The sequence below is a fragment of the Talpa europaea genome (genome assembly GCF_964194135.1).
Source record: "Talpa europaea genome assembly, chromosome: 3".
Taxonomy (NCBI): Eukaryota; Metazoa; Chordata; class Mammalia; order Eulipotyphla; family Talpidae; genus Talpa; species Talpa europaea.
Window position 1 is genome coordinate 76,404,598 of NC_140069.1, and position 13,708 is coordinate 76,418,305.

A 13,708-nucleotide genomic window follows, 5' to 3' on the forward strand; every position below is an offset into this window, starting at 1 on the left:
GCTGCGCCACCGGGGAGGCCCTGCAATAGCATTTTAAATAAAATAGTTTTCAGATCTTGTATCATTTGATCTCACTTCACCACTGGTAATGATTTATGCTAACATCATTTTCAGATAAATAAGGCAACACAAACTTAATTTCATTGATTTGCTCAAGCAGACTCTTATGATCAAAATAACCTAGGAGCAAAATGCTGATTTTGAATCACAGGTCATCATAGTTCCACTAGAATCTCAAGAATTCAAAGAAGTAAGCTAGTGTGAAGTTTTTGATGCTGGTTGAATCACTGTGTAATAATTATGTAAAGCAGTTTGGTGGTGGAACAAAGCTTATTGTTACAGGTAAGTACCAGAAAATGCAATTTTTTCAAAGTAATAAAGGAAATACAGAAACATTAAATTAGAAGAATAGTAAAATGTTTAGAAGTAACAAGAATGTGATGAGGATTAGATGTGGAAATCCTAGGAGAAATTTTACAACAAATCTGTAAAGAAACTTGTAGATAACACTGTGCAGTACCAGACTAGGATCTGGCTTTGTGTACATGTGGACTTGTATAAAATGGGTGTAGCTTTCATGAAAGTGTTTGACTCAAAGACGAAGTTTATTATTATAAGTAAGTTATTTCTTTTCTGATGGTGAAAGGGTGTTGTAGAAGAGCCAAGACTTTGGAGTCAGGCACACCTGGAGCTCTAGCTCTACCACTTACTGTTTATGTGATCTTGGTGATTATTCTCTGGCCACAGTTTCCTATCCTATAAAATGGAATAACAGTATTTATTCATGAGAATCAAATGAGGTAGTATGAATGAAGTTGTTAGTACATTGAATATGAAAATCAATTTAAAACATAGTTACACATCACATATTTGCAATTAATATCTAGCTATCAAATATTTATTTTTTTCTGATAATACAAGGAAACATTGCAGTTTTCAAGTAACAGATCTTTTTAAACATATGATGTTTTGTGATATATTTTGACATTATATCTGGAGTTTTCATTTTTAAGATTAGATCAATTATAGGGATACCCCATTCAGCAGGTGAAAAAGAAAATAGAAAAGAGTAGAGCGCTAAGATAGTTCAGCAGCCAAATATGTTAGATACAAATGGAGGGTAGAAATGACAGTCAAAATATGGTATATTCTTATTCCTGCTCAAACTTCAAAGAAATTCCAAACTAAAAGTTTCTTTGGGCAAAAATTTTGTAAAGCAAAGCAAAATTACATTAAGTACAGCATTTGATAAAATTAATAGAGGCATTTCCGAAAATAATAACTTGTTCAGGCATTTTGAACATATATTTCTATGTTGCTTCCAAATTCAATGCTACATGAGTAATTTGGAGGAACAGTTTTAATATTGCCCTACTCAAAAAACCTGTGCATTTCACACATGAAATTGACTGTTACATAAAATTAGAAATCAACTAGGAAAACTCTGTTGTTTGAGTGTGGGCATGGGATTCATATTTGAAATTAAAAGTTCGACTTGACAAGTTGATAAGTACACTTGGAAGCTGATTCCCATTAAAACAAGTGACTGTTGTTTTAAAAAATGTCAATTTTCACCTGATGTTTATTTACATGAAAATAATATAAATATGGTGCCTTCCAGTGAGGAGTGATGTTCCACAAAGTTGCAGGCATGAGAATGTGCTATTTGGTCAAAGTGTTTAAGTTCCAAAACTCACAAAATAGGAAAAGAAATTACTTGAGAAGTGATTCTACCTGTAAATATCATCAAAATGATCTGGTCGCTTGTCCCATCTCTACTACCATCCACCTGGAAAACATAGTTCACTATGTTAGAACAAAAGAGATGTTTAAAAGTAAATGTGCTCTTGATTGTTGGGAACCTGATAAGAGACAGTTAAAAGTCATATGTGATGTTAGTATTTGGAGAGAGAACAAATGTCAGGTTTTAATCCAGGCGCTCTCTCTTAATAGCTCTGATATTGGACCCAAGTTCCATAACCTATTGGACCTCATTTCCCATAGAAAATAAGTACAGTAGTAAGTCCCTCACAAACTATTATGGATAAATGACCATTTAAAGTCAGCACTAATCCTAAGGCATTTCTTCTTTCACTCCATGCTAGGTTGTCCCAAACAACACAGCACTTGTGTTTCTCCAGTAATTCTTTTCAATTGCTATTCTGTTTCCCCCACAGAGAGAGACCTTAGTGAAGACGTTACACCCAAGCCCACAGTTTTTCTTCCTTCTGATGCTGAAGTGAAGCACCATGAGAATGGAACATACATTTGTCTTCTTGAGAAATTTTTCCCTGGTGTTATTAAGATAGACTGGAAAGATGAGAATGGTAATACAATTACAGGATCACAGGAGGGAAATACCACTGAGATTGAAAATAATTACATGAAAGTCAGCTGGCTGACGGTGCCTGAAACATCAATGACTAAAGACCATTTTTGTGTCGTCAAACATGAGTTTAACAAAGGAGGAAAAGACCAACAGATTCTCTTTCGTGCAATAAATAATGGTATGTATATAAATATACATATGACCTCCCAGAGTCCTTTTCTTCCCTAAAGGGAACCCCAACCTGTCAAGTATTAATGAAAAACAAAACATACAAATCTTTAAAAAATATTTTATGTATTTGTAGCATAGCTGTCCTACTTACCCATAGAATTAAAATAGTATAGGCTGTAGAACATAAAAAAGAAAAAGAGAAATTTACTTTACTCAGGTTTAGATTCATCATACAAAAAAATTAAGGTCACAATGATGATTTTATGATTTTCCTATGGGTTAAAGGAAACACACAAGAAAGCCTCTCACAACTTACCATATAGTAAATGTTCAAAAAGAGATTCCACTTTTGATGATTTATTGATCAGGAAAGAAGAACAATTATAGGCCTTTTAGGAATGTTCTACTTTGCAAGCAAAATCACTCTCACTTCAACCTTGCTATACTCAATGTAAATCAAAAAATGAGTTATTACAAATCATGTTCATCTGAGGGAGCAGATCATTTCTCAACAACAACAAAAAAGAATTATTTGGTCTAGAAGTTTTATTTTGTTTCTCAGAAACTCTTTGTTGTTTTTGTTTCTGAAAAAAGATAAAACTATAACATAACATCACAAATCAGTGAAGTGTTTTTGACAAGAGAAAAAACTAACCATTTCTAATTTTTTTGATCACCCTGTTTGGGAAGGAGAACTTAAGATACATAGATTCTATTATGAAAATTTTATTATGAAAAATGTATTGTTTTTGCCTCAACCAACATGGTAATAAGAGACTTTTCTTTTTATTTTAATGAACAAAGTCACTTTAAGAAATAGAAAAAAGACTTCAAAGACACATTAAGATACTTAACATCTAAACACTGTTTTACTAATATTTATATTCTTGCGATTCATCCAAAGCCTATATCTCAAACATTTCCCTTTACAGCACACCTGAAAAAGAGCGTATTGAGTGCATCAAATCACATACAAAACCATATTCACATGGGCAGAACACATCTAGTAGGAAAAGGATAAACCAAAGCTACTATTGTTACTGTTTTCCTCCATCCAATAGTCAATTATCTTTTAAAAATATCTTGAAATTTTTGAAACTTTTTATGTACATCTGCAATTTCCGTTGTTTTTCATTATAGGTAAATGCAAATGCCAACTGAGGTTTTATTTCTCTAACAATAAAACTTACCTTTCTACTCCTGGAAAGGATTGTGTTAAATGATAAGCTACTATAATGTAAAAAAGTCACTTGCTAATAAGATCTCTATAAGGAAATATGGTGGAATTATGTTATCTCTCTAAAGATTAGTTTTATTTCTATGGATTACTTTTAATTCTATTACTTAGAATGAATTAATTCTATTCATTCTATCAATCTTTAATTCTATTAATTTAACTTAAATTTAAATTTAATATTTTTAATTTAAATGGATTATTTTTAATTCTCTTCATGTTTTAATCACCCACAATGATCATTTGAATGCTGGTTCTGCCAATCACTGCATGATTCTTGACAATTAACTTTTACTATGTAAACATGTCTTTTTTTGTAACATGGAACTCTTGAAAATACATCTCACTTCAGTTCAACAGAGGGATTCAGTGAGATGATGTATGTGTAGCATTGAACCAAACAGGCATTAGTTTTGCAAAATGTTATTGTCATGTTGATAAATACAATTCCAGAAAATCATGGGCATGAGTTGAGGATATAGTAGATACATGAGATTTGAAGTTATATGCTTTTTTTTTTTTTTTGCTTACATGGGAAATTTGCCTAAACCAGACTTATTCAAGTACTCTAAGATCCTGGTGTAGAAGCTAGCCTTAGACGAATTCATTCCGATGGCAACCTTCATGTTAGTCAGTCGTGTGTGCTGAAAACTCTAAAGAGTCAGTTCATTTTTTTCTTTTCCATTCAATAGTATTTGCTAAACACCTACTTTGTGGTATGTACTGTTCTGGGCAGTATGAATATTGAAGGAAAATGAGATGGTGTTGGGCCCTACTCCAGCTGTAAGAAAAATATGTGCTTAATGAATTCTTGTTCAGAAACAGAATGTAGGAGTTAAAGTTATTGAATTACATGGAATCATGCCATGCATTTATGGAATTGTGGGGCTATGTTTTTACAGCTCCCTCCTATATGTTGGCATATCATCTATCCACCTATGTATGTATGTATCCATTATCTATCTATCTATCTATCTATCTGTCATTTGTCGAAATACACACATAGATGTGCACTGTAAAGTAATGGACAAAAATACTTAATACATGCTCTTATTCCTTCTAGACTCTAAGAATGATACTACAGAGTTTAAACAGAAAGATGAACATGGTAAGTTTTTTCATGTTTGTTTTTATGTCATGCTGTAGTACATTAATCTCCTGTTCAGGATGAGCTTCCATGTTTACAAGGTAGAAAAATGGACAGATTTTGCATTCGAGAATGAGTGATATTTTAAACCAAACCATCATTTCCTAAGTGGCATCTTCAACAGTAAGTGCTGGTTTGAGTATGAGATGACTAACCTTAGAATTCACAGCCATATGCTATGAAATGTGTCAACAAAGGACTTAATTTATTCATGTTACTTTTGTTTCTAACATCTGGGGAAAACATGATACCAATTTGCTTCTAGATCGTTTTGAATTCTTTGGTCCTTGTCATTTGCTAATAGCTAGTGGCATGAAGTGATACTTAGAGGAAACTTCTTATACACATCATTGTGCTATGTTTTGAATGTGTTTTCTTGTTGAATTCTCATAATTATCCCATGAGGTTGTTCAATATGCTTTTCCTATTGTACAGATAAGAACAGAGACTAAACTTAAAATCCAGTTATTCTGATTATTCATTGAGTATGTGTGAACAATAACTTTTTAAAAATTATTTTATTTATGTATACAAGAGCTGGGGTACAGGCCAGAGATGAGATGCAGGGGGTGAGAGGATCCACCAGAGACAGAGCAGGGAACAGAACAGGCAGACTGACTGAAGTACACTGCTGAGGGGAGCCACGGGCAAGACAGGCGAGCTCTGCTTCACCATGTGGGTTTCTCCCTGGCTGGCCGGGGATTGAACTCGTGCCGTGGAGGTTGTGGACTGCTTCATAGTTCAGTGCTTAGCCCCTTGCACCATCAGGGAGGCCTGCATGAACAATTTAAATCTTTTAAGCAATACATTCCTCAGTTGCCTGTTGGGGATTATTGCATTAAACTCAGTTATTGATGATATGATAGTTTTTAGGCCCTTCCTTCTACATATGGACCAAGAAAGTGATAAAAACATTGGCTCCAGCCCTTGGTGTTCCCTCTTTTTTCATTATCAAAGGGGCTCTAGATCTCAGCTAACAGATCAAGGGTAAGGAATTATGAACACATCAACTCTTGTGATTGTTCCACACCAAGTGCTAATGATTCTGGAGTTTAATTCTATCAAGATAAAGCATGTGAAAAGGAAAATTCCACAAGAAAAGTCTAGGCCTTCCATCAGGCCAAGCAGTATGATCAACCATCATTGTCACTAATATTTCTTGCTATCATAAATTTCTTGCAAAACGTGAAAGAATATCCTACCACATCATAGCCACAATGAGATACATTTAGGAAAGATCAGTGAGTGAGAAATGACCTCTTAGTTGTTTTTTTTTTTTTTTAAGATTTATTTATTTATTTATACAAGAACCGGGGTATAGGCCAGATGTGTGGGAGGGTGAGCAGATTCACCAGAGACAGAGCAGGGAACAGAACAGACAGACTGATGAAATACACTGCTGAGGGGAGCAGCGGCGAGACAGGAGAGGTCTGCAGTGCCATGTGGGATACTTGCCAGCCGGCTGGGATCGAACCGGTGCTGCAGAGGCTGTGGACAGCTTCACAGCGTGGCACTCAACTCCCTGCACCACCAGGGGAAGCCTGACCTCTTAGTTTTAGAGAATTTGCGTTAACTGCTTTCTTCCTCTTTAGTGCTTATACCTCACCTACCACACTTGTGAAGGTCACCAAATTTCCATGAGTTATACCCTTCCTAGGAATATCATTGCATGCAAAATGACTCACATACTTCTGAATCAGCAATTCAATTTTATGTTTGTGCCATTTTTGACATCTGGATATATATTGCACTTGGAGATGGCTACAAAGTAGCAAAGAATGTATTTTTTAAAGTTATGTTGCTGAAGTTGAAATCTGGTTTCTGGTACTTACTAAATGTACCACATCATGCAAATTACTTCCCTCTCTGACTATCTTATTTGCAGATAGGAATGAAGATAATAATGACATAGGTTATCATAAAATCTAAATTAAATATTTGTATGCAATGCTCTAGAATAAGTGTTTGGCATTTGGTTAGTAGTTAAAGATTGTTAGCTCTTATTATTACTTAAAGAAATGATCTGGGTGAAGAAATACTAAAAGTTATACATGAAGATTATTTTCTCTTTAAACTCATGCATTACAAATACAACTGTTTAATGTTTTGGAATGTTCTACATGAATGTAGTAGTTTCTTGCTTGACTTGAACTGGTACTAGATTCTGTTGCTGTTGCTCTCGCCCTTTGTGGTCCTGTTGGTTGTTGATGTTTACTCTGGGTTTTGGTGGTATGGGGAAGTCACTTCGATGTTAGCTATCAGAAATAGATAATTGTGACTCCACCCCCATTGTCCTATTGTTAAAAAAGAAACTAATCAAAGGACTTTTCTTAGGTACACTGCAGCTGCAGGTCGCCCATACCTCTGCTTATTATACCTACATCTTCCTCCTTATCAAGAGCATGGTCTACTTTGCCCTCATCATCTTCAGTGTGTTCAAGAGAACGGAAGACTGTGGCAATGGAAACTGTTTCTAACAGAAGGTGGTACAAAGCGGTCAAGTTCTGTTATCATTTGTTGCTCCTAAAAGTCTCTGCTGAGGCTCTACCTGTTTTTCTTTTGTTTTCCTGGATTTGGGTTACTTTAGTTTTCATGTGCATTTTTCTATTATATTATTATTGTGTAATGGATTTTCAAAAACTGGGGGAACAGAAAACTTTACGCTGTAACAACAAATTCTGCCATTAGTCAGGGGCAGGGCCAAGGAGTATCCCAAGGGGATGGTGTCTAGTACCACTATGTCCATAATCTCCTCAAACTGCTCCTGTTGACCCAATTATCGGGCCCTCTGAGCACAGACAGCACGCAGCTTCCAGCCATACTCCCGAGTACCCTTTAACCAGATAATTGCCTCGAAGTTTTTCATTTTATATATCCTGAACTCACCATCTTTGCTATTTGAATCCTGTATTATTTTGTTTTGCATAAAAGACAAAACAAATAAAAAATTAAAAGTCCACTTTCGTCTATGTGTACTTTAATTTGATGAAATTTAATTGAGAGTCCAAAGCAAGAAACACAATGAAAACCTGCTACAATATTGGTCAGCATTTGCTACAACATGGTCAACATCACATTCAAATTCTTTCATACCAATAGTGGTTTTGATTTTTTTTTTTGAAATTGGATCAGTGGTACAATCTAGAAGGTAGTAAGGTTATTTGTCTTTTAAAGGTCACCAGATTCAAAGTCATTTGGTTTGGGACATCCCATGGAGACTTTATAAACTGTACCATGACCTGCACTGGGTGCTTAGCTTCTACTTGTGTGTTATGTGCACCAAGCTTTTGCTCTTCAGCGCACCTTTGTGAGAGCTGCACAGACACTAGTCAGCAGCACTGTGGAGGGTTAAGCATTCAGACTCTGAATATGTTGTGCTCAGAATCCTGACTTTGGTATTAATTTTGGTATTAATATTTGTGAATACTCCGGCATGCTACTTGACCTCAGTGCCATAATTACCTCACTGTAAAGTCACCTCCTGAGGTTGTATGGATGAGATGAGTTAATGCCTCGTACATGCAATCACTTACAACATTTTGTGTCTATTATAGGTAGCTCTACTTTGAAGGTAGCAGATACCAACACAACAGCACTGACAATATTTCCCTGCTGGGAAGTTAGATGTGGATTGAATAGGCCCTCAGTAAATTTCTGTTACAACCATCAACCACATTATTACTCTGAAACCTTTGAGGTACGTACAAGTTTTAGTGCATAGTTGATAAACGGGAGAGATAAGTAATCTGTTCCTGATCACAACGTTGCAAGTAATAATCATAATTTAAAGCCAAGTCTTTTTGATCGCATCTGTAATTTATAACCATATAATGTAATAGTGTGACTTCCCATTCATTCCTTCCACTGGGAAAGACAAAACAAGCATTGTTTTTGTTTTTACTAAAGACATCCTCCACAGAGGTCGTGCTCTTCTCCCACTCCTATGCTGTGGAATAGGACTTTGGGGTGCACTGTTTTCTCCTGATATACACACTCTGGCACTAACAGGATTGCCTCCCTTGTTACCAATGGTATGAGAAGCCCACCTGATTCTGTAGTGTGTGTCCTCCACGTACAACTGCTCTTTTGGGAGTTTCTGAAGAAATGATTCAGTCTCAAGTATAACAGGATGGTTGAAGAAGCACTGTACCCCACTGACACCCCAGCTCTTTCCATAGACTGAATGAGCTCTGGTGTCCTCAGAATCCCTTCTGGGAGACCGTGGCATGTCCAGGTACACTTGTGAGGTAGGGGAAAGGTTAAATATCTCTTTACCCAGCACTTCCTACCAGAGGAAGATGCCACTTGGCTGTACTTTAAATGTGTCATTTGTTCTTAACCATGTCACATTACCTAAGTTTGGAAGGAAGTGTTTAATTTAAATAAATTCAGATTAATAGTGTAATTTTGGAATCAGTGTTTAACCTTCTAATGAATGCAAACACTGCAGTATTTCCTAAGTACTGAGCACTAGTCTAAGTACATGCTAATTATTCTCACAAGAGTCTCAAGAGATAGGCTCAATTATCTCTGTTCTATAATTGAGAAAATGAGGCAGAGTGGCTAAAGAATGTCCCTAATATTAGACAGCTAATAAGCAACACATTGGGATTTGAATCTAAGCAGCCTGGCTCAGGAGCCCCTGATCTTAACTTCCAAGTTAGTTGCAACTAGAGTAGAAACAGGTTACCTTTAGTCTCAATTAATACAGGAAAATTTTCTTCCTTCATAGGCTAAGATCTAGTAAAGAGAATTGCCTTTTTACCTTCCACATTTCCTCTCCTTGTTCCTTTGCTGTTCCTGTAAGTAGAGGGTCATAGATCAACCTGACACACAATATTTCATTCTGGAAAGACTTTTATACACTGACTTCTGTCCCCTTATAAGATTTCTGTGTTTATAGTCCATGGCACTTGGTTGGATAAAATAAATACCAGGGCAAAATGCTATATGCACAGATGAGCAAAAGAAAGATCAGGCAAAGACTGACACATTCCACACAAACCCTCACATCTCTCAGTTCTCACAGAGCTAGAGTCCTCCACACACATCTAAACTAAAAAAAAAGGGAAACATCAGGGCAACAATACTCAAAATTTCCCCACTAAACATTTTCGCTAGTGTTTTGGAGCATTTTCCTCATAAACTTCATTTTTTGAAGGCAGCTGTCTAACCAGCAGCAGGCCACACTCATGTGATATTTGATTACATTAATGTACATTACATTAATGTTTATATTAAGCAAAGTCCTATCTACTTGCCAACGAGAAATATAAGAGATGCCCAGAGATACCACACCAAGATAATATAATTCAATCACACGCCTAGTAAGTCAACATTTTCATCACGGTGAAAACGGGTCTGAGTGAGTGCATGGTCTCGTCGTATCCTGCGAGGTTATCGGACATAGCTTTATTCAGGTGTGTTTGAAAGCAGCACCCACCCTTTGTGGGCACCAGGCTTCTGCCTGGCAGGTTCATCTTCAGGCCTGAGATTCTGAACTGCCCCCAGTACAGGTCTCTCGTCATTTCACTGGTGACAGAGCGAGTGCCCACGGAGGCTAAAACAACGCTCAGATCAAACACAAAGCAGAGCTCAGTCCATGATTCCAGTTCTGCCTGACACAGCTGCTGCTCTCTCCAGGACACAGACCGGTGGCTGTTGGAGGGCAGACAATAGAAGAGCAGGTATCAGGACTGATACCTCATGTATTTATTTTGAGAAAGGATGATTTTTTTTTCTTAAAGACATACCATTATTTTATATCCTTATCTGTTTTTTCATAGTATAGGTTTTCTCTCCTCAGGGGTGGTCTCCGTCAGCAATGTTAATGTGTAGCCAGGCTGAAGGCCAGCAAGCCCTGAAAAGAAGCTCTTAGCTCCAGGGCTGTGATGCAGACCCCAGGCAGCCAGGATCCTTCATTAACTCCTTGCAAGTGCAGCACAGGCTTCCCTTTGACCGTGTTCCTGACATCTGACCAACTGATTTCTGAAATATATGAAAGGTTATATAATAAGATTTTTGTGTATGATAGATAATAGTCTTTCACCATTTATAACAGCCCCAAATTAACTCAAATGCCCTATAAGAAACTAAAAATAAAATAAAATAAAAGGTATTCTATAAAAGCCTTTTAAAAAGATATACATCTTTTTTTGAAGATAAACATCTTATGCTTAAAGAAATGGAAAATTAATCAGCAAGTGTTGTTGAAAAATAAGCATAGCATAACCTACTGAAGTTGTTAGATAATATGTTCACATGGTTCAAAAATTAAAATAACAAAAATTAAAATAATCTGCAAAATGCTCTAAGAGATCGAGCCTCAACTACTCTTTCTACTTCTCTTAACCTCTTACAGGTTACTTTCGCTTCTTCGGCGTCCAGTTTTTATTTACACAAATATGAACATATATATTTATATATGCATGTACACACATTCTGATTTCCACCCTTCTTACCAAGGTGGTGTACAATTTACAGCAGGTCCTTGAATAACATGGTTTCATTAAATGATGCCATATAAAACTGATAAAAATAATGGTAATTCCCACAGGTCCACTGTGTGAAGTTTGTACTTTTGCATGGGCTTTCCCCAGGTGCTCTAGTTCCCTCCCACATCCCAAAGATGCATGCAATAAGGAAACCATTGTGTCTGAATTATCCCAGTGTTGGCGAGTGTGATGTGTGTGTGATGTGCCCTGTGGTGGAAGGGCATCCCGCCCAGGGTGGATCCCCGCCTTGAGTCCTGAGCTGCCAATTGGATTTTGAACACCCTGACCCGAAACTGGAATGAGTGGATTAAAAATAAATTAATGAATACAAATAATGATTTAATATTACAAGTATTTTGGGTCTTAATTTTTTTTTTTTAAATTTATGTTTGCGTGGAAGAACTGAGGGGAGCTGCAGCTGAGACAGGAGAGGTCTGCGGCATCATCCGTGGGTCTGTTCTCTTACCAGGGATCGAACTCAGGCCATGTTGGTGATAGTACTGAGACTGAATCCCGAGGTCACCAGGGAGGCCCTGTTTTAGGTCTTTCTTTAGAAGTATGATAATGTTTTTATGACAAAAAAAAAATGTTCCACAACTTAAATTTTGTTTATGTCAATGAAACTGTGCTAACACTGGTTTCATTCCTACATTGTTGCATTGAATGTTGCAGTTTCCAAGAATTTAGCAAAGATGCTAAGTGAGAATGCATTGTATCTAATACTGTACTTCTCACTTAATGTATTCTAGTGCTCTTTTTATATTAGAATATTGGGCCTCTTAGAAAGCATGGCATTTCACTGGTAAACGAGTGTACAATACTTTGAACAATCAGTTCGCTGTGATAAACCACTGCTTGTTTCCAATTTTTGCTGTTATAAAAATGTTGAAATAATAATAGTGTCTTATGCCGTTTTGAATGTGGGTATGGATCACTTGGATAGGCGTTACCAATTTGCCTAGGCAGAGCATTTCTACCACAATATAGAAGAGTTTGCTGTCAAATGTCTGCATTTTGCTAATCTGATAGTTGGAAAGAATAACTCATCATAGTTTTAATTTGCTTTTCTCCTACTATGAGTGAGGATCAGCATCTTCTCATATTTTTAAGGCCTACTTATATTTGTTTTTCTGTGAAATATTTGTTAATGTCCTTTGATCATTTTTTTTCTATTGAGTAAACATACTAAAAAGCATGGTACCTATTTATGTATTTTGAGGGCATAGGCAGAATATTTATTTTACGGTAGGTAGGTGAAAAAATAAGGGACTATATATTTTTCTTTTTTCTATAATGAATTCTTTCAAAGCAAAAACTCATAATGAAATGAAAACAATGTCTGATTTAAAATTGGTAAAGTTTTTTGGTTTGCTTACTATCAGTTTTGGTTCTTTTAAACAGCTTCTTTAAAAAACCAAATAAATGTTCTGACTTGGAAACAAAATAAGACCTACCAGATATAGGAAAAATGGAATTTAATTGGATCTATTCCTAGATTCTCATGGATTTAATCAGGCCTCTTTAGGTCAAATACCTGACCTACAGAGATTTGAAATTATTTTGCACTGGGAAAGCTTAGAAGCAAAAAAGGGAGACTTGCAATTAACTGAAAGTTTTGTTGGGGCCCCACTTGGTAGTATGGCCCTTGGTTTCAAACCTCTCAGAGCTTCCTCCCTCAACTCGACCTGGGTTCCCCTGAGCCCCGTGCTGCAGCAAGGATGAGTGGCTGCGTTGGTGGGGGAGGAGGTACGGTGGGTGGTAGGGGGCGCTGGTGTGGCTGGTGGTGGTTTATTTTCTCAGGCTTCTTTTATTGATGTGCTCTGTCAAATGCGGTTGCTTCGTGGAAAATGCGCAAAGTCAACTGGCCACTGCTGGCTGGGGCTGTACAAGTGGTGGCAAGGGTGTCAGAAGATTAAAATAGGGACAGTTAAACCACAGGCAACTTTGCTCACTTCAAAGGCCACAGCTAATGGAAAGAAAAATATCTGTTTACACATGTACAAGATTATTATCGGACATATTCTTAGCGTGTGGGCAAGGTGGTTTCCCACTTTTAAAAGTTGACTCCAATTAGCACTGTTTGAGTTGAGAATCTTATGCCAGGACTGTGCAGCTGCTGTGCCTGACGTGACCCAGCGGAAAGAGCACACAGGCCTTCTTGTAGCACACAGATAACACATACATATCTTTTATGCCCATAAAATTTATAAAGTTAGTTTTTTTCCCTCTGATTAGGAAAAGGCTTTGTTACACTAAAAAACCCGATGATAAATAAAATGAAAAAACAAACTAGAAAAATTATTGGCAATATTCTTAATGGGCTAATATCCTAC

The 13,708-nt window shown here is 36.6% G+C and overlaps 1 gene segment (V, D, J or C); it reads left to right on the forward strand.

The window, feature by feature from the left end:
- The first annotated feature begins 272 nt into the window (after positions 1–272).
- LOC311168858 (T-cell receptor gamma chain C region C10.5-like) lies at positions 273–7,358 on the forward strand. The segment is given in 4 exons: positions 273–342; positions 2,178–2,507; positions 4,798–4,842; positions 7,216–7,358.
- Positions 7,359–13,708: the final 6,350 nt, after the last annotated feature.